This window comes from Hyperolius riggenbachi, chromosome 4, assembly GCF_040937935.1.
Source record: "Hyperolius riggenbachi isolate aHypRig1 chromosome 4, aHypRig1.pri, whole genome shotgun sequence".
In the NCBI taxonomy this organism is placed as follows: Eukaryota; Metazoa; Chordata; class Amphibia; order Anura; family Hyperoliidae; genus Hyperolius; species Hyperolius riggenbachi.
The window spans coordinates 89,774,997-89,801,431 of NC_090649.1; the positions used below are offsets into that span (position 1 = coordinate 89,774,997).

Consider the following 26,435-nt stretch of genomic DNA (forward strand, 5'->3'; position numbering starts at 1 on the left):
AAATCTATGTACCTCCTTCTGATGTTCAAAAGTATATAAGCTGTGTGTTGAAACATCTTGTCAGCCTTGCAGTAACCGATTTGCTTTGTTTGCTATTTATTGCGGAAAAGAAAAGATACAAAGTACTGCAAACAACAGAAAGTAGAGACAAAAACAACAAAGACTGTTGATGCAACATTACAGGTGTTTGATGACAAAGTAGCATATAAAGGCAGTATAACAACTATGTTAACAACTAAACAGCATAAACAATAACGTATAGAAAAAGGCTCTAAGATAAGAAACAAAAAAAAAACAAAAGCACATCAGTGCTGAGCATTGAGCCTGAATTGAGTAAAATTATTTAAAATAGACACATGATGTACCTGCAAATGAATATTGCATACTTACCTCACCGTCAGTTCCTCTCAGAAGCTCACTATTTTCTGACAACGATGACTTCCAGTTCTGACTAGATCTGGTCAGACTTGTCTCTAAGGAAGCTGAAAGCCTTATAACTATATCAATTGCTGTCAGTTATAACTGAAAGGACATAGATGAAAGCAGAGCGCTCCATAGTGCAGTAACTTCTAAAAGCTTTATTCGTAAATTACAAGTTCTACTTACAAGATTAAAACTTGTTAAAACCGCATATCAGAGTATGGCTTGAAAAAGACAAAAATGAAACCGAGAGTCCAATATGGTGTAGTATTTCAAATTAGTATTTCAAATAGAAGATAGTACAGTATAAAAATTAACGATATTAACAAGGGTCGCCGCAAAAGGCAACCACTGAAAAGGCAGGTGGGGAGAATTTTGACCTGACCCCACTCAGGTAGTAAAAAGTTGCTTTCTGTAAACAGGAAGAAAATGGGGATACACCCCTCCACCCAAGGTGGACTAGATCAATAGAGAAATGGGTAAAACAGAGGCGCTTATTAGGAAGCTTCCTAATAAATGTTACTGTGATTTATAGTAACGTCTCATTGTCCGGTCATTGTTCACCTGAGGGAGGCGAGTCCACCAACTTCCCCCTTTTAAGCGGATTTAAACTATTTTATCCTTGTTGGCGTCTCTGTTATACCCATTTCGCATATCAGAGTAGCCTGACTTGTGGTCCCAGTGTCTCCTTATAATCAGGACCGGATTACCGACCAGACAACAAAAGCAGTCGCTTGGGGCCCCCATTCAGAGTCAAAGGGGCCCCATCAGCACATAAACCAGCCCTCGCCATCCTGTCAGCGGTGGCTGGATGGTATAATGGTTAAAGGGACTCTGAGCAGTACACTAACTATGGAAAGATGCATATCATTTTAAAGCTCTCTTTCTCCTCTTTCCAATGATATATAAACGGCCGCCCTAAGCCTTTTAGTTTTCGCTATTTTCGTGATCCAAATCGCAGCCACAGGATGACTTTTCTCCAAAGTCGGCAGCTCAATTCAGCACAATGCAATGAAATATAAGGAACCCAGGGGGATATAATTACAAACTTCATGCTGGTAGGTGTGAGGATTTAATTAATTAGTTGTGGGCATGCTTAAAGGCATACCCACAGGCACTGCTCGGAGTCCCTTTAAGGGCTCTGCCTCTGACACAGGAGACCAGGGTTCGAATCTCGGCTCTGCCTGTTCAGTAAGCCAGCACCTATTCAGTAGGAGACCTTAGGCAAGTCTCTCTAACACTGCTACTGCCTATAGGGCGCGTCCTAGTGGCTGCAGCTCTGGCGCTTTGAGTCCGCCAGGAGAAAAGCGCGATATAAATGTTATTTGTTTTGTCTTGTGCTGCTGATTGTCTTCAAAGCCAGGCTCTCCTCCTAGGTCCCCCTCCTGCTACTGTGCGCTCTGCCGCTGCCCACTCCGCCCTCCCTTCCCACAGAGAACCACAGCTGCAGCTAGAATGATAGCAGCAGATGGCAAACGCTCACTCACCTATCCATGATCCAAGCGATAGAGATCCCGTCATCTGAAACCCATCTGTCTCTTCTACAGTGCAGCCGCTCTGAACTTCCTGATTCTCAGATCAGACTGGAAGTAGGAAGTAGTAATAGTAGTAGTAATAGAGCGACAGCACTCTAGAGGAGACAGATGGGCTCCGGATGACGGGACCTCTATTGCTTGGATCGCAATAGGTGAATGTGAGTCATCTGGTGCTGTCATTCTCCCCCGCTGTGGCTGCCTTCTCTGCTGGACTATCGTATTCACTGGGATGGAGGCTGCATGGTGGCTGTCTAGTTTGGGAGGAAATCGGTTGTTTGGTGGTGGGGGTGGTTATGTAATTCTGTCTGGGGAACGGCTTCCGGTTTGGCGGTGTACAGAGCTTTCTGCTATTGCCAGGCTGGAGATGCAGGAGGAAAGTGCTGCTGTGATATCTGGCGCCCTCTTCACAGGGGTACCCAGCCCCTGAGTGCAAATGTCCCAGCCATTCTTCTCTCACTCTGCATTTTGCCGCTGCTATTCCCTGCATTGTGCACCCACAGAGGAAAGCGGGCTGTTGCCCATAGCAACCAGTAGCTCGGCTGCCCCAGTGTGTGCGGCATGTTGCTGTGCAGCTGCATCTTCTGATTCTATTACGACATGATGGGGGGCCCAAATCAGTTACTTTTCTTAGGGCCCCATTTAGCCTTAATCCGGCTCTGCTTATAATCCACGTGTGGCGAGCAGCACGGTGTCCAGTGACTTGGACTCGTAGCTCGCAGGCGAATGGGCGGGTCCTACTGTGCACGTAGGACCTCGATTTCCTTGGATCGAATCCAAAAACATTCTCAAATTTTTCGAATCTCGAATCCTGTACATAAAAATTGTGTGATGCGTGTAGGAATATTAGTTAGACTTAGAATATACTATTCTAACTTAGAATATACTTAGAGGAAATTTGGGATTTGTTCTATCTCTATTTTTTTTTTGTTAGTGATACCATTCATCTTATGCAAGCAGCTACAGAATTTGGCCTTGAGTTGAATAAAGCAGGACCAGGGAATGCAATTGCACCCACAGGGTTAATAAAACCCATATCTGCTAATTACTATGTTTTACTCCACATTGTGAGTTTACTGCTGCTGTTGACAGTTTTTATGTTGCTTTTCTTTGTCTTTGCAGAGAAACACCACCATTGTTTGTTTCCAGTGTCAACAGCAGATTATGCTTTTAATTCCTGTGACATCGCCAGGCAGTAATTAAGATGTCTAAAATTACCTCCTCCATGGGAGTGTAGTGGTTTAATAATGAATGGACCAGCGAGGGTCTAATAGCCAAGGGGGAGAGGCAGGATGTGAGCGGATTCCCAGTGGCTCCCATCCAGAAAAACCTCCACTCTAACAATGTAAACAATCAAGAGGTATTTAACAGATTATACTACCGAGGTGTGTTCATTCTACAGGCCACGCAGCAGCTCCAGGCAAATAGTAAAAAAAGAGAATTATATATATATATATATAAAGTGCAGAGGGTAATTTAAGGTACATAAATACATTTGTTGATTACCTTCCAGGCCTGCTTTACTTGGCACAGCAGGTGCTTTCATTTGGTGTAGACAAAAAGGGAAACCAAAAGCCCACAATAGTGTAGTATGTTAAGGTTCAAAAATAAACATATTTAGTGAATACATTAATACTCACACACAAGGGTCACCACTCTGGCAACCACTGTTAAAAAGAGTCTGAGGTCATTAAAAAAAAACCAGATACTTACCTAAGGGAAGGCTCCGGGTCCTGATAAGCCTTTCCGTAGCTCTCACAGTCCCCGCGTTCCAGCGCTAAATCCCCCATTAGCAGTTTCAACTGATTGACGGACACTGCTCACCACTGCAGGAGGCTTCAGAAGTCTTCGGGAGCCCGAGTGCTCCTGAAGACGTGCCGCTCCATACTACGCATGTGCTACCATGCTGTCTCGCGCGCTTGTGCATGTGCAGTACGGAGCCACCCATCTTCAGGAGCACTTGGGCTCCCGAAGACTTCAAAATTTGAAAGCAAGATCCACTTTTCAGGGCCAGTCGACAATGCCCCTTAAGGTAGACAGCCAATAAAGTGGAGAAAAACCAAGCGCTGAGTATGAAAAACTGTTCATCCAATAAACACTGTGAAACAGTACTTTCTCCGTGGTGGAAGAAAGTTATTTCCAATTACTCACAGCCAGCAAGGGAATGGTGAACAGATATGTGACATATATCATCCCAGATAGAGCTGCGCCGAGTGTCCACAGAAAAGCCGCTGCCATTTTGTCTCATCCAAAGCATGGTAGCCAGAGATGACGTCAAACGTCTTGCTCTCCACAATGCGCTCCAGGCTCTGTCGGCTGAGACTTCCTCTCAATTCTGAAGGTTTTCTCCTTTTATTCTAGTTTATTTTTTCAAGATTGGACTTCTTTAAATTTCTATCAGCACATGTCATGTGATGTCTGACCAGGTGGCCACTACTTCTTAGCACACAGCTTTAGACAGGTCTTGATTTTTCCAGACAACAGTAGATACAGTACAGAGCTCCTTTTCTGCAGGAAGTGGCCAGTGTTTGGCCTGCTGAACAGGTACTTTGCAAGCAATTCAGTTAGCTTATCCAGGAGCTCACAAACAAGTATAAACACAAGCTGACCAATGCCTGCACCAGTCTCAGGAAGACATTTTTTTTTCAGGAGTGGGGCTTTAATTAAGCCAGCCATTTTGATAATTATATCTTAAAAAGGCGTGCATGAAAAAAAGGCGCAGTGAAAAAAGGGCCCGGCTGGATAATGAAATAGCGCCGGTGGATAACAAAATCTGATAACGATAAACATCGCTGTGAAACTTGGTTAACAATAAATACCGTTTTAAAAACAGACGGGAAATAATAACGAAAAGATATTAATGTTAAAAATTGTTACGTAATTCAATAATACAGCTTAACCCAACCCTATTCTTACACAAAACCCTCCCCTGGTGGTGCCTAAAACTAACCACTCCCTTGGTGGTGCCTAACCCTAACCCCCCCTGGTGGTGCCTAACCCTAAGAAGCCCCCCACCCCATTGTGGCATAAAACTAACTGGTGCCCAACCCTAACCACTCCCCCTGGTGGTGCCTAACCCTAACCACTCCCCCTGGTGGTGCCTAACCCTAACCACTCCCTCTGCAGAAACATCCTTTTACACATATATAAGCGATAATATCTTTGAAAACGTAAAATCTGTGCATACAAACAAAATAATATGACAAAAACTATAACGTTGCAAGCTTCTAAACAATAACATACTTCAAAAACTGTAATGTTCTAATGTTGTTAACGATATTTATTGCGGCGCCCTGTTTTCTGCTCTTTTCGCCGCATTAACGATAATTGCATTAACCTATTTTGGTTCCTGGATGTAGTTTCTACGTCCAGGAACCATGCGTGCTACCGTGCGCTCCCGCGGCCGATCGCGCGCGTGCATGCGCACTCCCGGCCGCGGATTCGGTAGCCAGGGAATCAATGTATCGGGCTATGGTGCCCGATCATTGATTCCTCTCCCCCGCTGAAAAAGCGACAGCTTCTCTCGGAAGCTGCGCCTTTTCTGGCCGTACCCTCTCCGATGAGTCACTCTAAGCGTGTGTTACGCTTAGAGTGACGTCATGTAAACAAACTCATGGCCGCCATCTTGTGGCCAAAAAGTAATACTACACCTGTAAGAAAAAAAAATACAAATTAACACACATTTACATTATAAATCTATTGTTTACCTCCCACCCTCCCAAAACTAACCAAATAAAATGTTTACTATAAAAAAAAAAAACCATTACAATAAAAAAAACAAAAAACATGTAAATATTTACCTAAGGGTCTAAACTTTTTAAATATCAATGTAAAGATGAAATATTTCTATATTTTTTTTTTATTTTAAACTTGTAAATGGTGATAGATGCAAAATGGAAAAAATGCACCTTTATTTCCAAATAAAATATTGTCGCCATTCATTGTGATAGGGACATAATTTTAATGGTGTAATAACCGGGACATATGGGCATATACAATACGTGAGTTTTAGGTATGGAGGCATGTATTATTTTAAAACTATAATGGCTAAAAACTGAGAAATAATGAATTTTTCCATTTTTTTCTTATTCTTCCTGTTAAAATGCATTTACAGTAAAGTGGCTCTTAGCAAAATGTACCCCCCAAAGAAAGCCTAATTGGTGGCGGAAAAAAACAAGATATAGATCAGTGCATTGTGATAAGTAGTGATAAAGTTATAGGCAAATGAATGGGAGGTGAACATTTCTCACGTGAAAACGACGGAACCTGAATGGGTTAAAGTCTATGGCGGCGCCCTTTTCATCCACCCTCAGCCGGTGCACTTTTTTCCTGTTACCTTAAAAAGTACTTCCAGTGTGAAAGAAAGAGCCTGTCATGTAAGGCCCTGTCTTAACGCTGCCAGGATCACGAGGGTCTCAGGGTTAATAACTTACCTGATCGCCTGTAATTTATTACAAACATGAAGCTCTGCCACTTCTTGGATTAGCTAGCTGTGGTGTTTTTATTCAAGTCTTCTGAAGCACTGGCCACCCCCACCTGGGTTGCCGTTGCCCACCCCCAGCACGGCAGCTGTGGCTTAATTGGTGTCTGGCAAGCTGGGGGCGGGACATGGCAACGCTGGTTGGGGTGGCCACAGAGCTTTGGAAGACTTTAGAAAAAAGGCTGTGACTGTCTTGCCCAGGAGGGGGGGAGGGGGCGGAGCTTCACTTATCTATTGAATTGCAGACAATCAGGTAAGTTATTGACCCTGAGACCCCCTCCCCCAGTCCTGCAGCATTGACAATAGAGCCTGACATGACAAACTTTGTCATTTACACTGGAAACACTCATACAAACACTACAAAGAAATGGCTACTGTACCTGTACTTTTTACTTGGGAACAAAAGATCAGATATGAGGCACATTTTAACTCAAGATCTCAGCGATGCAGAGAACCTGAGGATGGCTTCTGTGCATTTTTTTCCTTCACCTCCCCACAGAAAGCTGAGTCTGAACACCGTGTGCTTCTGCAAAGCTTCAATGTGATCTGACCTAAAATTCACCAAATCCGCTCCTCTCAGAAACTAAGTAGGATTTAACCCAGCTCTCTGCAAAAGGGTGTTTATCCACAGACTTCCACGAACGGCATAATCTGCCGCAGGGGCTCAAATGAAATGATTGGAACAGTACTCCCTCTTCAAGCCTCAAAATAAACATTTTTTTTCCATGAGTGCAAAGCACAGCTACAGAAGAGAGTAAAATTAGCCCAAAATGCCAAAATAGTATGGCTTAGGCAGAAATAGCGTAACGGTAAATATGAAGATACATATTCACCTGTTAGAATAAATATACACAGCCCAAACTTATTTGGAGAAAACACCCTTATTGGCTTAAACATATATGCTGTAGATACCAAAAAATGCAAACAATAATTATCACAGAAACTCTTCTATTTTAGCAAAAAAAAACACATTCAGGCAATTTAAAGCAGACCTTACAGCTCTCTCTCTCTTCTGCATGGGCCGACTCCTGCAGAGAAAAACAGTATAGCCAGTTTAGACCCTGCATATTCTGGCAGGCAGATGCAATTTGCATGTTCTGTGCCTTAAAGTTTATTGAGAGACATTTCTGCAGTCATTGTAAGTCCGGTGCTGCCTGGTATGAGCACACACCCTCTTTGTTTCTCCTTTGCAGTTCAAAATTACCTCTCTTTATACATTGGGTCTAACAATGGCCCCCACAAAGCCTGCTATTGAGGGAGGGCGGGACAGGCTCTGGGGTCCTGCTCCCCACCCAAATGCAGAGTAGCGCAGTCATATTTACCTGATCCAGTGCTGTGGGTCTCCTCCATGCATCACAGCCACACACACCATTCCCCAATCACGTGAGTCATGTGATTGGGGGATGACGAATGGCAGCAGAGTGTGGGCGGTTGTGATGCATGGAGGAGACCTGCAGTGCTGGCCGCTGGAGCAGGTAAATAATACTCCTCTTCCTGTGCTACTCTGTCGGGGCAAAGTGTGTGTGGGGGGATAGGCAGGGAGGAGTTTGGTTCCCAGGGGGCCCATGACAATTTTGCAGGGGGGAGGGGGGTTGATACATGCCTACTTAATACTTATTTATCTACAGTCTTATTTCCATTGTCCTGAAAGGAATTATCCATCTGAGAATACATTCAGCCTAAGTGACGTAGCAATAGGGGATGCAGAGGGTATGACTGCATCAGGGCACTTGAACCTTACAATCCCACATAAGGCACTCCTCCAATCACTGCATTGTTCTTAAAGAGGAACTTTACTGAATATAGCTGTAATGATCTGCTCAGCTGCCTGTGCAGGCAGGCAGCTTTTTGACCATTGTTTAGGTTTGCATGCTGCAGGACTCTGGAAAGAAGAGCTTCTGTCAGTTTTGCTGCTTGTGCTTGCAGAGGAATTTGCATACGTTGTCATGCAAATTGCCTGGCCACATTCATTGGAGGCGTGTACTATAAGTACTATGTGTTTCCCACAATGCTTGGCTGGTCATAAGGATTTAGTCCTGTGTAACACTCCTGGAGGGGTGTCAGCCTTACTCTCTGTTTGAAGATCAGCTTAGAGTAATTCCTGGAAAACTGCACTAGGCAGGTTTCCTTAGTGCAGTTAGGATTGCTTATCTGTTTGTTTGTTTGTTCTGTTGCTATTGTCCTGTCCCAGCGGTGGTAGACAGGAAATGGTTGTGATCTCTGTTCTTGGAGTATAGCTGGTGCAGCGGTTGCTACCAGCTATCTCTTCTGATCTGTCTCACTTGGATCGCACTAGCATCTTGCACTAGCGCTGTGGATCCTTCTGTTCTGTCTCCTTGGATTGGCTAGCCACTTTCCGCTAGTGCTGTGGATCCTTCTGTTCTACTACTCTGTACCTGGATCGCGCTAGCCACTTTCACTAGTGCTGTGGATCCTTCTGTTCTGCTACTCTGTCTGCCTGGATCGTACTCGCCTAGCGCTAGTGCTGTGGATCCTTCTGTTCTGCCTTCCTGGATCGCGCTAGCCACTTTCGCTAGTGCTGTGGATCCTATCTCTCGCTTGTCCCTGTTTTCGTGTGCCTGTCTTGTCTGCTACGAACGCTTGCTGGAGGCTAAGTGAGGTAACCGTTAAGCAAGCACCCGCGTCCTCTGTTTCATGTTTGTCTGCCAATGGTTAGTTAGGCGTGCTTGTCTCTATTGTGCTTATCACATGGAGACCGCGCATGAACGCGTGCACTGTTGCGAATGAGTGCGGTGTTCGCGTTCAGTTAGCGTTTGTTATTTTCCGTATCTCCTTATTGTATGATTTGCTGTGCCTTTGCTATCCTCGTATTCTGTTCTGATCTGCCTTGTGTCACGTCTGGCAATCGTACCTCTCGCGATCGCATTCCTATTTCCTATCTGCTGTTGTGTGTGCACTGTCGCGGGGTGGCGACTAGGTTGGCGCACACACATACAACCTGTCCCTTTGCTCATTCTCATTCGCAATCGCCTCTCTTGCGATTGCGTTTTGCGCTTCGTACAATTCCTGTCTGGCATTTGTGGAGGAACAGAGGATTGGTTCCTCTGCACTCCCCAGCGCCATCTGCTGACAGGAATTTCCCTCTACGGGTGCGTAGCACCTTTTTCTGGGTGCCTGCAATTATACGCTTGTGGAGGATTTCCACCGTATCAGCGCACGCGTTGTGCGCTGATCACGGAGAAAGTTCCACAATCGTTACAGTATGACCAGCCCAACCCAAAACCCCAGTGCAGACGGAAATTCCGATTTGTACGATTTTGTCGAGTTTGGGTCCTGTGTCTTTAAGAGCTTTAAAAGGCTAAACTCAGAGACCAAGGCGGAATTTCTTTCTGAATGTGTGAGGTTTTGTCTGGATCCCACCTTTCAGATTACTGATCCGTCTACGTCGGCTCTTCAGTTTGCCTATGTGCTCTTAAAAGACGATTTGTTCACCTGGGTGTATGATGTGCTGAAACACAATTCTTGGAATGGTAATCTGTATCAGTTTCTTGCAGTGATATTCTCTCACTGGTTTAAACTGCCTGGCTTACCACCTGCTCTGATTAAATGTGTAGCTGCTGATAAGTCAGCTGATCTTTCCCTTCCATGCAAAACTTTTCAGTATGACAATCAGTTCAATGTGTCTGTTGCCACTTCAGGTTTTAAACAGCAGACATGCAAAGTGGCTAAAAAGAGAAAAACTAAAAAACGCAAGCATCGGAATAAAACACTCCCTATTAATGTTTATAATGATGTTGTTCCGTCTCCGGCTTTTTTGCCCCAATCCAAAGCTTATGTGCATCCTACTATAGGTAGGATCGCACACTATATTAAAGCAGTTAAATAATCTGTTCTTGCTCCTGAACTCCACCCATATGGAGATTATCTGGATACTGGCCTGTTTGAACCCCCATTTGCTTCCTGGGATGTTGGGGCCTTGCTGGAAGAATTCGATTTTGATTGGAAAACCTTTTGCGATTTTTACATTGCAAAAAGCGAAGATGTCTTGATTGATTGTCTCAATTCTATGTACCTGTTGATTGATTCCGATGAATGTGACGAGGGTGATGTGGATCTGGTGATTTATGTGTGGCAGACGATTTTGGATGAGTTGCACACACACCAACCAATTGATTCCAATAAAGAGACATCGTTGTCAGGTGATTGTTCCTGCCTTTCTGGGGTAAAGCATGAGAGTCTTGACTTTGTGCAATCTGAAATGAATGAGTGTGCCGCTGTGGTTGATTCCTGTGCGAATCCTGAAGGATTCGCTCCTGACAGTGTGCAGTTTGAATCTGTGCGATCAGATGCCTGTTTCTCGGATGTTCCTGCAGATTGTGATCGGCATGAGTCTGCCGGTTTCCTCAAGGATGTGTGGGATCCTTTGTCATTTAGAAACAGATCTTTGAGATCTTCCGTCTGTGACCCTGCTATGGGGAAAATTTCTCGACTATGCAGCGTCAAAAGTAAAATTAATATGCCTAATAAAGTTTATCCTGTTGATGTCGCTATTTCTTCTACAGATGAGTCTCTGTCTCACCCTGTTCACAACTGTAAGGGCCCGTTGCCTGGTGACAGTTGCTCCAGTGTTTCGGTCCTAGATGCCTTGCAGTCTGCTCCGCAGATCGCGGAGGTTTGCGTTATGGAAGCGTCAGTTTCACAACCTAAAGTGAATTTTGATTCGCAGGTTTTGCGTTCTGGTTCCTCGGATTCGACATTGTTAGCCGAATCTAAGAGTGAGACAGCGCTTCGGTTTTGCGAATCTGATGCTGAACCTTCTTTGCCTTATTCAGAGACGCTTTCTCTGAACCTGCCCTGTATCATGAATGAAAACATGTTTTCCTTTCACACTGACGTTTGTGAGCCCCTTTCTTGCTCTGAGGGAAGTGCTGATTCTGCACCCTGTACTCTGGATGAGTCAATGTGGCCTTGCTTAGAATCCCGTGCAGTGTCCCTAGAGGCTCGTCTAGGTATTGCCACTATACTCACCTGTTTTTCTGCAGTTTTGGAGTTACAAGCTAGTTTGACTGCCACACAGAATTCTGGGTACAGTGAGAATGAAGTTAGGGAGTCAGTGTGTGTTCCAGTAAATATTCCTGTACATCCCGCTAATTATGATGAAGTTCAGTCTCAGGTTATGGTGCAACCATTCCTGGGACATCTGCCCTGTTCACAAAATAAAGTTCCAATTTTGCCCTGTAACATGGATAGTTCAGAATCCTTCTTAGAAAATCTGGAAAATGATGTTCCTGAGGTCTTGTTTGATGTTCTGGAGGTCTCCGAGTTCCTCCCAAAGGGTGCAGAACTTGTGGGAGATGTCTCCTGCCCCCCAAGTCCTTCTGAGGTGTTGCCCTCTTCTGTAGGCATTGCTGCCTTGCTGGCTACCTTTTCAGCTCTGGTGGAGCTTCAGTCATGGGTAGTCAATGATGAATTTCTGTCAGATACCATTACAGTCATTGAGATCTCTAAGCCTGAGACCGAGTCTTCTTTTGAAATACCAGTACCTGTGACCTCTACTCGTGATGATTTTCTGCCCGGTCCTGGTTTTGGTCTGGTCATGCCGGACTCTGAGGTTGGCAGTTCCCCGACGTGTCCTGAGGTTTCTCCTGTGCTGGTGTACCCCAGTGTGCTCTGTGACCCAGAAAGCCCTAGTGTGCCTCGGTTACCAGCGTACTCAGATGCTTCCTCAGTGGAGACATGTTCTGATTTAGCCTGCCTGCTTGCATGCCCAGAAGTGGTCCCTGAAAGTCCTGATCTTGATGGGTGTCCTGCTAATTCTGAATCTGGAACTGTCATAGGTTCCATGGGGGTGCTTGGTAGCTCTCCATGTGAGCCGGGTGAGCGTTCTGGCTTCTTGGAATCTCTGCGGAGCTTCAAGGCGTTCTGGGAGATTCCGAGAGAAGTTTTGCTTGGTACCCTGAATACGATCAACAGCGGCTTTTGTTTTGAAAGAGACACTTCGAACAGGTTTTGTGTCAGATTTGGTATTTTCGGACGCTCCTTGGAAGGTGGTGGGTATTGTCTGGAGGGTGTCGGTGGCTTCTTCTCTGGTATCCACAGTCCTGATGGGTGTTACGCTGAGACTTGTAGTGCTGATGGGCATGTTTCGGTGGCTTCTGTTTTCGATGAGGTCGGTTTCGTTTGGACTGACTCTGGAATTGGACCTTGTCGGGCTGTCCCGACCTTCATGAGTCTTCGGTTGGAGTCTTTTGCTAATAGCAGTTTTGAGGGTCGTCTGGAATTCGACCCTGGAGGGGGGGTGGGGTAACTGTAATGATCTGCTCAGCTGCCTGTGCAGGCAGGCAGCTTTTTGACCATTGTTTAGGTTTGCATGCTGCAGGACTCTGGAAAGAAGAGCTTCTGTCAGTTTTGCAGCTTGTGCTTGCAGAGGAATTTGCATACGTTGTCATGCAAATTGCCTGGCCACATTCATTGGAGGCGTGTACTATAAGTACTATGTGTTTCCCACAATGCTTGGCTGGTCATAAGGATTTAGTCCTGTGTAACACTCCTGGAGGGGTGTCAGCCTTACTCTCTGTTTGAAGATCAGCTTAGAGTAATTCCTGGAAAACTGCACTAGGCAGGTTTCCTTAGTGCAGTTAGGATTGCTTATCTGTTTGTTTGTTCTGTTGCTATTGTCCTGTCCCAGTGGTGGTCGACAGGAAATGGTTGTGATCTCTGTTCTTGGAGTATAGCTGGTGCAGCGGTTGCTACCAGCTATCTCTTCTGATCTGTCTCACTTGGATCGCACTAGCATCTTGCGCTAGCGCTGTGGATCCTTCTGTTCTGTCTCCTTGGATCGCGCTAGCCACTTTCCGCTAGTGCTGTGGATCCTTCTGTTCTGCTACTCTGTACCTGGATCGCGCTAGCCACTTTCACTAGTGCTGTGGATCCTTCTGTTCTGCTACTCTGTCTGCCTGGATCGCACTCGCCTAGCGCTAGTGCTGTGGATCCTTCTGTTCTGTCTTCCTGGATCGCGCTAGCCACTTTCGCTAGTGCTGTGGATCCTAGCTCTCGCTTGTCCCTGTTTTCGTGTGTCTGTCTTGTCTGCTACGAACGCTTGCTGGAGGCTCGGTGAGGTAACCGTTAAGCAAGCGCTTGCGTCCTCTGTTTCATGTTTGTCTGTCAATGGTTAGTTAGGCGTGCTTGTCTCTATTGTGCTTATCATGTGGAGACCGCGCATGAACGTGTGCACTGTTGCAAATGAGTGCGGTGTTCACGTTCAGTTAGCGTTTGTTATTTTCCGTATCTCCTTATTGTATGATTTGCTGTGCCTTTGCTATCCTCGTATTCTGTTCTGATCTGCCTTGTGTCACGTCTGCCGATCGCACTTCCCGCGATCGCGTTCCTATTTCATATCTGCTGTTGTGTGTGCACTGTCGCGGGGTGGCGACTAGGTTGGCGCACACACATACAACCTGTCCCTTTGCTCGTTCTCATTCGCAATCGCCTCTCTTGCGATTGCGTTCTGCGCTTCGTACAATTCCTGTCTGGCATTTGTGGAGGTACAGAGAATTGGTTCCTCTGCACTCCCCAGCGCCATCTGCCGACAGGAATTTCCCTCTGCTGGGTGCCTGCAATTATACGCTTGTGGAGGATTTCCGCCGTATCAGCGCACGCGTTGTGCGCTGATCACGGAGAAAGTTCCACAATCGTTACAATAGCCTAATGAATAAAATTGATAATTTTTAACAATATTCATATATAAAGTATTTAGTCAATATTTGCCCATTGTAAAATCTTTCCTGAACCTGATATTCTGTATTTTTTTGATTATAAGACTTACTTCCCCCCCCCCAAAAAAAGTGGGAAAAAATCACTGCGTCTTTTAGTCCAAATGCAGGTAGTTCCTGACTTGTGAATGTCTGCAAATACAGACCTCCAACCCGCCGCAATGTTGGGGACTCGCTGTACTGTGCCCATGCAGAGGAGGACAGAGGGGGACAAATGAAGGACTCGGGGACACAAACGGGCATGGAGGAGGACACAAGGAGGATAGAGGAGGACACTAAGAGGACAGAGGCGGATACATGAGGACACAAGGGGGACATAGGAGGACACAGGGAGACACAAGAAGTACAAGGGGGCATGAGGTACGAAGGGGGCATAATCCACAAGATGCCCCATCACCATGGATGCACCAGGTTTAGTATATATATTTATTTTTCCCCTGGTGCGTCTTATGGTCAGGAGCATCTTATACTATGGTACATTTATCATACGTGGTGACATCTTTGCTGCTGGCAAGGTGCAAGGCTGCAAATTGTTTGTTTATTGTGTGTTCCAAAGTAAGAAGACACAACACCTGGGCCCATATGCAATTCACTATCTGAGTTTTTCCCTAAGAAATCATTTTCCACCTTGAATTTAGAATACATTTTCAGCACTTTGCAAATGAAAAAGTACAAAAAGTTGGTGGAAAAGTACTATGAAAACAATTTTTAGTATTTTATTGCTTGCTGGTGATTTAAAATACTTTTTATTGACAAGTTTGAAAGTATCACTTAGGAGAAAACTTCAGAGAAAAAGTTAATTGCATATGGGCCCTGGTCTCTCAGAGTGCACTGGTAGAAGACGGCTGCAGGGCCGGCGCTACCATAGAGGCAAAGGAGGCAATTGCCCCAGGGCCCCAGAGCCTGTAGGGGCCCCCAGTGGCTACAAGAGGAAAAAAAATTCAAAAAGACCTTATAGTTTTTGAGAAAATCGATTTTAAAGTTTCAAAGGAAAAAAAAAATACACATTTAAAAACCTGCCGACTTTAACGGTTAATAGCAAATCCACCTTAAATGCTACAAACCCTAAATTTGCAGGATATGTTAAGGAGATCATTGGGAATAATTTTTCAAAAATACCTTATAGTTTTTGAGAAAATCGATTTTAAAGTTTAGAAGGAAAAAAGTATACTTTTAAATGCGGTAAATGTCACTAAGCAAACCTAACAGTAGTGTAATTTTACATGCACCCACTAAATAACCTAATTACGCACTGCCTGTACATATACTGTATACATCCCCACCTCTTGTTTCCACCCCATTCCTTTAGATTGTAAGCTCGCAAGGGCAGGGCTCTCACCCTTTTGTGTCATGGACTGTTATTAATTTAATTGCTTGCACACTGTTAGACATTTATACATTTAGTCATCATGTTAAATCAAATTGTAATCAGCAGTGCTGTATCTTGTATCAGTGTTTATATTTAATGTATATCATTGTCTGTATCATTATGTATCCCTTGTTTGTTTTCTTACATTGTACAGCGCCACGGAATATGTTGGCGCTTTATAAATAAATAATAATAATAATGTATCAAAAGAAAGCAATACATTTCCTGACGGGGTTTCCAGGGGGTCCTCCTGGAAACACCTCCGCAGCCGCAGCGCTTTGGCCAGGGTTCGCTATACAGCCGCAATATGGCTGTATGAAGATCCCTGGCATTTTTTCCTATTTTCCCATTTTTTTTTATGTTTAGCATGTGGGAATTTTTCTTTTAAATTATGCAGGCTGGGATAGCCAGAATGTAGAGCTCCGACCGATTGGGGCTTCACACCCTGACTATACCAGCTGCAAAAAAGGTCCCGTAGTGTCGATTTTTGTTCCGGGGTATCTGTTGGGGGCCCCCCCAGGTTTATTTTTCCCTGGGGCCCCATTGTTGCTTAAACCGGCCCTGGACGGCTGCATAATAAACCTCCTCGGCTAAACATGCCTGGGAAGGTGGAGTTACAGACCAATATACAGCTATATAAACATGTTTATGTACACTGCCATCCCTGCTTATAACTAGGCTGTGATCATTTTTTTCTTAAAGCTAACCCAAAGCGAACCAAATGACAAAAAGATACTTACTCTTAAAGAGGGTTTGAGACCACCACCACTATTGAAGTTTGTGTCCACATTTCCTGCTTTCCAAGATTTATTTATTTATTATTGTATTTATAAAGCGCCAACATATTACACAGCGCTGGACATTAGTTTAGGTTACAGACAATATTTAGGGGTGACATACAGCAATATGACAATACAGGAATACAAGAAAAACAAGATCACGCAGCACAGTATGAGTACCAGGTAATGCTTAGTCAGTCACTGGATGGCAGCATGGAGATTAGGCAAATTGAGTTCACTCAAATGCATAGCATGGGTGCACAGTAATGGCAGTGCATAATCAGGTAGGACACAAAAGGAGGAGGACCCTGCCCAAAGGCTTACAATCTAGAGGGAGAGGTTGGGACACGAAAGGTAGGGACCAAAGTTCAGCTGTGCATTTAGAGCACTTGTGAGGGGTGGTAGGCCAGAGTACAAAGGTGAGTTTTGAGGGCCTTCATGAAGATGTTGAAGGAGGGGGCTGCCCTAATGGGTGGAAGTAGGAAGTTCCATAGTGTTAGTGCAGCTCTTGAGAAGTCCTGGAGGCATGCATGGGACTGGGTGATGCGGGGGGCGGTCAGGCGAAGTTTATTGGAGAAGCGGAGTGAGCGGCTAGGTGTGTACCTCTGAGTAAGATCGGAAATGTAGGTTGGACAGGTTTTGTGCACAGATTTGTAAGTCAGACACAGTATCTTGAATCTGATTCTGGACTGGATAGGAAGCCAGTAGAGGGATTCACAGAGGGGATCTGCCGTGGTGGAGCGATGGGAGGAGTGGATAATTCTGGCTTTTTCCACATTCATGATGGACTGCAGCGGGGCAATTCGGGTCATAGGGAGACCAGACAGAAGGGCATTGCAGTAGTCAAGGCGGGAAATTATGAGGGCATGGATGAGGAGTTTGGTGAGCGCAACTGTGCTGTAATCACGCAAGCACAGCAGCACCTGTGCAGTAGAACTGCGGGTTACTGCGCTGGTGCGACATACTCATGCAGGAGCAGTACAGCCAAACTTGTGCATGTAACCTATCCGATATGCTCTTGTTGGATATGATCCATATGGTCCGTACATGGCAAGGTTGAGCCAGGAGGAAATGGGAAGCTTCTGCGGGATCCAGAGGCTTTTTATCTATCCTTTATTTTTTATTTTTTTTTTCATTATTTTTGCCTCAGGTATGCTTTAAACGTTCCACCACAAAAAGGTTTTTTTTTTTTTTTTTTTTTTTTACTGCAGTTGGTGCCTGAATTACAGATATTTCACTGCACTTCCTGTTTTCTGGAAAAAGAAGCAGAGTTCATCCCAGCTGGGCTTTACACACCAATATTAAACTTTTTGTTATCTACAGGAACCTCAAACCTCGTGAAATGCAGTAAAACAGGGGTGTGGGGACCACCAACAGGATTCTTCTGTCTAACTACACCCACCACATTCTGATGAAGAGTAAGCGGTATCTGAAACCTTGTGATCTGTAAACTGAAACCCCTTTTTACCCTATCCAGCAAATAATAATAAATATCCTGTTCTCAAATGTCCTTGGTGTGACCCATCCTAACCCTGACATTGGGCAGGGTTGGTGCTACCATAGAGGCAAAGGGGGCAATTGCCCCAGGGCTTTCGAGTGCAACCACCGCTCTTCCCTTCCTGGTTTTCCCATGACTTGTGCTCCCTGGGGCCCTGCACTGTTTTTGTCACCTGTCCTGACCTGCTGCTCCCAGTCTTCATCCTTCCAGGCTAGTTCGTCTCCATGACCCGCCGCAGTACCATGCACAGGGTCATTGAGAAGAGTAAGTCAGGGGGATGAAGAGGGGAAGCACATGGAGTAGTGCACCAGGACAGGTGACAAAAACAGTGTAGGGGCTCTGGGAAGCAAAGTAAAGTTGAGGCTAGAGATCCAAGGGTGTGGCAGCCGGCTCAGCGGGCCTGGAGGGTGAATATGGGGATGGGTGGTAATAAGGTTCATTTTACCCCATTGTGGCTTCAACTGGCACTGGACACTGGGTAGTAAAACAGGGATTACTATAATGGGGTGACTATAATTTAGAGCACAAGAAAAAGTAGACGCAATGATGAAACTAGTGGAGACTTTATAACGAAGGCACACGCAGTTCAGGCTAAATATGGGGGCATTTACTATGAAAAATAACTCTCATTCGAAAACGTCTCCAGAGATTTTTCATGTGTTTGATATTTTTTAGCCTTTTGCAGATAAGAATAGAGGAACCGGGATGTCAACCACAGTTATGACTGAGAGAAATTCAGCACCAGACAAACAGAGGGCCAAACTAGAGGAGACACTTTGAGCTGCATCAGCGGCTCCAGGAGGAGGAAGTGTCGGCATATTGGCAAACTTTAGGATGTATTGTAATTCTTTGCAAGCCATTCTTTTCACGCTGTGACACATTGTCCCAGTATTTGTCAATGTCACCACACATAGGGCAGACTACACATCCCCACAGAGCTTGTGTTGTCAGCTTGGCACAAGATGAAACGTCGCTGGTAACCGCTTGGAACCCGCAGACCTTCACCTAGTGCAATGTATAATGAATCCTAGCAGATAATGATTTAAAGAAAAGCTATCATAATAATAATATAGGATCTGGTACTGAATACATTCAATGAGGCAGAATTAAAAGCAAATAAAGAAACATGTCAATGCCATAACACAGCCATTGCTTACAGACACTGAAGCGGAAAAAAATATATGATATAATGAATTGGTTGTGTACTATGAATAATTACTAGAAGATTAGCAGCAAAGAAAATATTCTCATATTTTTATTTTCAGGTATATAGTGTTTTTTCTAACATTGCATCACTCTATAATATGTGCAGATTACACAACACTCAGCATTCAAAATGAGTCTTTCAGAGCAGTCTGTGAAGTAATGACCTCTCCTCTAGCAGTGGAAAAGTAAACAGTTCAATTACAGTTGAGATAATAAAAGTCAGATAACAGCCCTCTCCACGACTTAGGGCTCTTTTCCACTATGAAACGCGATCACGATTGCGATCGCGATTGCAATCGCGATCGCAATCGCGTTTCAATTTCCACTATGCGATTGCGATTGAGCTACTATACCCATTATAGTACAGCTCAATCGCATACAAAACGCGGCAGGACGACGATTGCGCTTTGACCAAAATCGCATCGCAATCGGATCGCACTAATGGAAATTGCTGCTGCAGTTTCCATTAGTTTAATGTACCATGCGATTTGCGATCAGAAGCAAATCGCAAATCGCAGGGTAGTGGAAAAAGGCCCTTAGGGCTCTTTTCCACTATGAAATGCGATCGCGATTGCGATCGCGATTCTGATCGCGATCGCAATCGCGTTTCAATTTCCACCATGCGATTGCGATTGAGCTACTATACTCATTATAGTCCAGCTCAATCGCATACAAAACGCGTCAGGACAACGATTGCGCTTTGACCAAAATCGCATCGCAATCGGATCGCACTAATGGAAATTGCTGCTGCAGTTTCCATTAGTTTAATGTACCTTGCGATTTGCGATCAGAAGCAAATCGCAAATCGCAGGCTAGTGGAAAAAGGCCCTTAGGGCTCTTTTCCACTATGAAATGCGATTGCGATTAATCGCGTTTCAATTTCCACCATGCGATTGCGATTGAGCTACTATATTCATTATAGTCCAGCTCAATCGCATACAAAACGCGGCAGGACGACGATTGCGCTTTGACCAAAATCGCATCGCAATCGGATCGCACTAATGGAAAATGCTGCTGCAGTTTCCATTAGTTTAATGTACCTTGCGATTTGCGATCAGAAGCAAATCGCAAATCGCAGGCTAGTGGAAAAAGGCCCTAAGTTGGAGAGCTTAATAGCTTTTTTGCATAGAGATAACAACTGGAGTTTCTCAACTCTTCCTGTACTGGAAACAATTACACTGATGTATCTGATCTTTAATGTTTTTTTTCTTAGCTGTGCTACACATACAAATCATAATATCATCATTTTTTTTTCGCTTCAGTGTCTCTTTAAAGTGTACCAGAGCTCCCCCCTAAAAAAAGATTTATACATACCTGGGGCTTCCTCCAGCCCCGTCACCTTGGATCGCTCCCACACCGCCGTCCTCCGATGTCTGCAGCTCCGGTACCGGGTCCCCGCACTTCTGTCAGTCGGTTCCAGTCTGCGCAGGAGAAGTGCGCTCTTTGCTTATCTCTCCAGCAGCTGCTGGAGAGATACGTAGAGGGCGCACTTCCCTTATGTCAGACTGGCTCTGACTGACGGATATGCGGGGACCCGGTACCGGAGCTGTGGACATCGGAGGACGGCGGCGTGGGAGCGATCCAATGTAACAGTTAGAATATATACATACAAAATGTACATTTCTCCCACAATAAAATGCATAATTCATTACTTTTTGTTCTATGTTGCAGTCGCTTACAGTAGGTGGTAAAAAATTGACAGATAGGTTTTGGACTAGTCCATCTGCTCCTGGGAGATTCATAGATGTCAGTCACCTTCCCTACTCGTTTGCACGCTATTTTGGCAGTTGTACTGATCAACTGCATTTCATTAAGTGCTTTTGTGAATAAAGAAATAACTGAGAACCTCTAATAAGCAGATGGACTAGTCCAAAACCTGACAGATCTGTCAGATTTTCACTACCTACTGTAAGTGACAGCGACATAGAAAAAAAAAGCTATTTATACTGCCTTTTACTCTAGAAGAAATGTATATTTTAAAGGGGTTCTGTGGATATAATTAACTTCCTGGGGACCGCCTAACGCCTAATGGGCGTCAAGTTCTGGGGCTGCAGTTTCCCAGGGAACGGCCGCGCACATGCGCGATCGTTCCCTGCCACTTCACGGAACGGAGTTCCGTGATTAGCCTGCTAGCCGCCGATCGCGGCCTCTGATTGGCCGGGGAGTGCTGTCCTCTCCTAGGCTGATGCCTATGAGAGGCGGAACAGGACGGATCGCCGTCCTGTTCCAATTCTGATGATGAAGGGGAGAAGGGAGGAGGGAGAGAGAGGCTGGGTAAAAAAAATAAACTGCTACAGCGATCGGACCCCTCCGGCAGCATATCCCCTTAGGGACAAAAAAAGGAGGTGAGTCCGATCGCTGGGCTCCATAGCTGGGCTGTGCAGGAGGCTGAAAAGCCTGCACAGCCCAGTACTGCAAATAATGGCCTGGTCTTTAGGGGAGGGGGTTAGCACTGTGGTCGTCAAGTTTTTAAAAGCAAAAACTGACACTTACCTGGGGTTTCTATCGGTCCCCTGCAGCTGTACTGTCCTGCGCCATCCTCTACAATCCTCCACTGGTCACGATCCAATTATTCGCCTAACTAGACGAATACAGCTGCGCCTGTGCAGCCGCGCCCATCCTAGCTCCCGCTCACGGTTCCGCAAAATGAAACTTTGTGTACAGCGCCTGCGCAGTAAACTCCCAGAGACGCGAGCGGGAGCCAGGAAGCCCGCGGCCATGCAGGTGCTCTTGTATTCTTCTAGTTAGACAAATAATTGGGCCATGACCGGCGGGGAATGGAGGATCCACAGAAACCCTTCAAATGTAGGTATTTTAAATATTACAATTTCACATGATAGTGGTTCTTTACTTTTAGGCAGGTTTCACATGTACTTTTTGCATTGCAGTGGGGATGAAATGCCCCTTCCCCGTCCCACTGCAACACAAAACAAATTACCAACATATTAGCTTGTGGCATAGTGCGCGGACAGGGTCATATGCATAGGGCCCTACACTGAGAGTTAAATGCGTGCATTAAACAACAAGTGAACACCTGACATAACTGGCTGAGCAAATTTGGCCTAATTGGCTATTCATGAGGCAATGCTCATGCAAATATGCATTCACTTACAGGAATCAAGAGGCCGGCACCATCTATTTTTCTGCTCTTTTATTGCTTAAAAGCATAAATATATTCCAGCAATAGATGCAACGTTTCAAGGCTGCACGCCTCTTTATCAAGCTTGGCTGGGTATACAAATAACATAGTAAACATGCCCAGTATTTATACAAGTCATGGATGGCAGCAGCCAATAGCATTCAAACATACTCACACCAATCATAATAGTCCTGTACTTGCGGACCTGATGGGGAACTTCATTGCTGCTCGCCTGATAGGACATAACATGCTGGAGCCTCCCATCTGGTGTGTCCGTCCAGGCCAACGGCTCGGTAACCTCCTTTGTCCGCCCCTTACTGCACGGGCGCCACCTCCTCCTCCGCAGACTGCGGACCTGATGGGAGCCCTGCATGACGACACGCATTGGGCGGCGCCAAGTCGCGCCGCCGTAGCGTGCAGAGGCGGAAACAGTGGGGACGTCTTCGGCTTAACGCCGACTGACGTCACCAGATGGTATCTAGGAGGCCCGGGCCGCCGACCAATCAGGACACATCCCTACACATGCGGCCTGGGAGTCGCATACAATATGCGTACTCACACTGTGTGTTTACAAAATAAAGACACACACGGGCCTCCTAGATACCATCTGGTGACGTCAGTCGGCGTTAAGCCGAAGACGTCCCCACTGTTTCCGCCTCTGCACGCTACGGCGGCGCGACTTGGCGCCGCCCAATGCGTGTCGTCATGCAGGGCTCCCATCAGGTCCGCAGTCTGCGGAGGAGGTGGCGCCCGTGCAGTAAGGGGCGGACAAAGGAGGTTACCGAGCCGTTGGCCTGGACGGACACACCAGATGGGAGGCTCCAGCATGTTATGTCCTATCAGGCGAGCAGCAATGAAGTTCCCCATCAGGTCCGCAAGTACAGGACTATTATGATTGGTGTGAGTATGTTTGAATGCTATTGGCTGCTGCCATCCATGACTTGTATAAATACTGGGCATGTTTACTATGTTATTTGTATACCCAGCCAAGCTTGATAAAGAGGCGTGCAGCCTTGAAACGTTGCATCTATTGCTGGAATATATTTATGCTTTTAAGCAATAAAAGAGCAGAAAAATAGATGGTGCCGGCCTCTTGATTCCTGTACTGCTGATTGACCCGGAGTGCTGCTGGGTCGTTGGCCGGGCACGTCGACTTGGAGTTACTGATAGAGTGTGCAGTCACACAAGGATCACTGAATATGCATTCACTTACGCATGCTGACTTATGCAGGGTCAAAAAACAATGCCGCAAAGCGGTTGCCCTACAGGAATTAGTTCATGCTACAGTACAATAGCACTATCCAGGAGCGCCACGGGGAGGCTTCCCAATGCCCCCATACAATCGGAGGACCGCGGGGTCCCAGGCGCTCTCACTGCCTAGGAACCACAGCAGCACCCCGGAGGGGGAGGCTGGGTGGCGCAGGCGACCCCCCCCCCCAAGCGTGGCCAGCGCCGGGGAGAGCCATTCGCACCCACCTCCCAATATTTAAAAACAGGCACTTACCTTAACGTCCATTGCGTTCTGCTACTGAGCATAGCTTGGGTGCAACATATTTGAAAAGGAAAGGAATGAAGCTGGCTCACACACTGCACTCCAAGGTGGGGGGGGGGGGGGGAGGACAGGCGCAGACAGCCCACTCCAGGGCTCACACCACCTGGAATGAGCCATCCACCACCCGCCTCCAAAGGAGAGACATTCATAAATCACTACACAGAGAGTTAAATGCGTGCATTAAACACCAAGTGAACACCTGACATAACTGGTTAAGCAAATTTGGCCTAATTGGCTATTTATGAGGCAATGCTCTAGGTGGTGTGAGTCCTGGAGTGGGCTGTTTGCGCCTGTCCTCCCATCCCCCCCCCTCTGGAGTGTTGTGTGTGTGAGCCAGCCCTGAGCTCCAAAGCTGGGGGTGACCCATGCTTCACTCCTTTCCCATGCAGTGCCCCCAGGTTGGGGGCATTGGGAAGCCTCCCCGTGGCGCTCCTGGATAGTGCTATAAAGCATGAACTAATTCCCGCAGGGCAACCGCTTTGCGGTATTAGTTTTTGACCCTGCAAAGTTTGGCATGCGAAAGCAAATGCATTTTTGCATGAGCAATGCCTCATGATAAGCCAATTAAGCCAGATTTGCAAAGCCAGACTTGTAAGGGTTAAGCTTGGTGTTGAGCACGCATACATTTTCTTGTTGTAAGCATTTTGCAGTTTCTATCCTTTGGAGGCAGGTGGTGGATAGCTTGCTCTAGGTGGTGTGAGCCCTGGAGTGGGCTGTTTGCGCCTGTCCTTCCCCCCCCCCCCCCCCCCCCGGAGTGTTGTGTGTGTGAGCCAGCCCTGAGCTCCAAAGCTGGGGGTGACCCATGCTTCATTCCTTTCCCATGCAGTGCCCCCAGGTTAATGCGCAGTAGCAGAACGCAATGGACATTAAGGTAAGTGCCTGTTTTTAATTTTGGGAGGTGGGTGCGGACGGCCCTCCCCGGCGCTGGCCACGCTTGGGGCGGGTCGTCTGCGCCAACCAGCCTCCCCCTCCGGGGTGCCGCTGTGGTCCCTAGGCAGTGAGAGAGCCTGGGGCCCCACGGTCCCCCGGTTGTATGGGGGCATTGGTAAGGCTCCCCGTGGCGCTCCTGGATAGTGCTAACGTAGCATGAACTAATTCCCGCAGGGCAACCGCTTTGCGGTATTAGTTTTTGACCCTGCAAAGTTTGGCATGCGAAAGCAAATGCATTTTTGCATGAGCAATGCCTCATGATTAGAGTTGGGCCGAACCTCCGATTTTCGGTTCGCGAACCGGGTTCGCGAACTTTCGCGAAAGGTTCGGTTCGCGTTAAAGTTCGCGAACCGCAATAGACTTCAATGGGGATGCGAACTTTGAAAAAAAAAAATAATTATGCTGGCCACAAAAGTGATGGAAAAGATGTTTCAAGGGGTCTAACACCTGGAGGGGGGGATGGCGGAGTGGGATACATGCCAAAAGTCCCCGGGAAAAATCTGGATTTGACGCAAAGCAGCGTTTTAAGGGCAGAAATCACATTGAATGCTAAATGACAGGCCTAAAGTGCTTTCAAACATCTTGCATGTGTATACATCAATCAGGTAGTGTAATTAAGGTACTGCTTCACACTGACACACCAAACTCATCGTGTAACGCACCGCAAACAGCTGTTTGTGTAGTGACGGCCGTGCTTTACTGGTGCGCACCATGGCGAGAGTGCAGGTTTTGGTGGCTTTACAGCCCATATGGTCATCTGGCTGATGTAGCTGAATGACAGAACAGTGACTGTCCAGCTGATCAAATTTGGTCTGACCACAATGAGGCAACGACCTTATTATCGTGGGTGTGCCCCCCGAGACACTCATCTAGGCGCCGGTCATTGCTCCATTGTGATACGCAAGCCCCTTCACCACGGCAAGGTAATGATCACGAAGGGGAATGGGCGCATGTACATGCCTTTTCTTTTGTTGTTGCAGCTGCCCGCAGTGCAGCCAGAAAAATTAGGCAGTCATGTACACGCACCCGAAAAATTATTACAGCGGCCGCTGCTAGCAGCGGCCTAAAAAATTCAGCAATCCGCCTGGAGTCCCGGACCCTGTTGGTGGTGGCGGAGAAGGTAGTCAAGCGGCCTGCAGGCAGACATGCTGTGTGGAGGGACTGGGAGCGACTTAGTCTTCTTGGGGCAGGCCAGGCAGCCAGTCACACGGCGTGCAGGCAGAGATGCTGTATGTGCGGGGACTGACTTAGTCTTGGGGCGGGCAGCAGCCCTCCGGGATCCATGCCTCATTCATTTTGATAAAGGTGAGGTACTTAACACTTTTGTGACTTAGGCGACTTCTCTTCTCTGTGACAATGCCTCCAGCTGCGCTGAAGGTCCTTTCTGAGAGGACGCTTGCGGCAGGGCAGGAGAGAAGTTGGATGGCAAATTGGGACAGCTCTGGCCACAGGTCAAGCCTGCGCACCCAGTAGTTCAAGGGTTCCTCATCGCTGTTCACAGCAGTGTCTACATCCACACTTAAGGCCAGGTAGTCGGCTACCTGCCGTTCCAGGCGTTGGTGGAGGGTGGATCCGGAAGGGCTACGGCGAGGCGTTGGACTAAAGAACGTCCGCATGTCCGACATCACCATGAGATCGCTGGAGCGTCCTGTCTTTGACTGCGTGGACACGGGAGGAGGATTAGTGGCAGTGGTACCTTGCTGGCGTTGTGCCGTCACATCACCCTTAAAGGCATTGTAAAGCATAGTTGACAGCTGGTTCTGCATGTGCTGCATCCTTTCCACCTTCCGGTGAGTT

At 46.5% G+C, this 26,435-nt stretch overlaps 1 long non-coding RNA gene across 2 annotated transcripts in view; it reads right to left on the reverse strand.

Moving 5' to 3' along the window:
- The window catches only part of LOC137570411 (uncharacterized), a 44,571-nt gene extending 38,066 nt beyond the window's left edge, over nt 1-6,505 (reverse strand). The window contains exons 1-2 of one of the 2 annotated variants that reach the window (XR_011031027.1): nt 6,386-6,505; nt 13-92 (exon numbers count right to left, since the gene is read on the reverse strand). This is a non-coding gene — a long non-coding RNA (uncharacterized lncRNA). The remainder of the gene's footprint in view (nt 1-12; nt 93-6,385) is intronic. The other variant, XR_011031028.1, reaches the window with a different exon arrangement.
- Nucleotides 6,506-26,435: the final 19,930 nt, after the last annotated feature.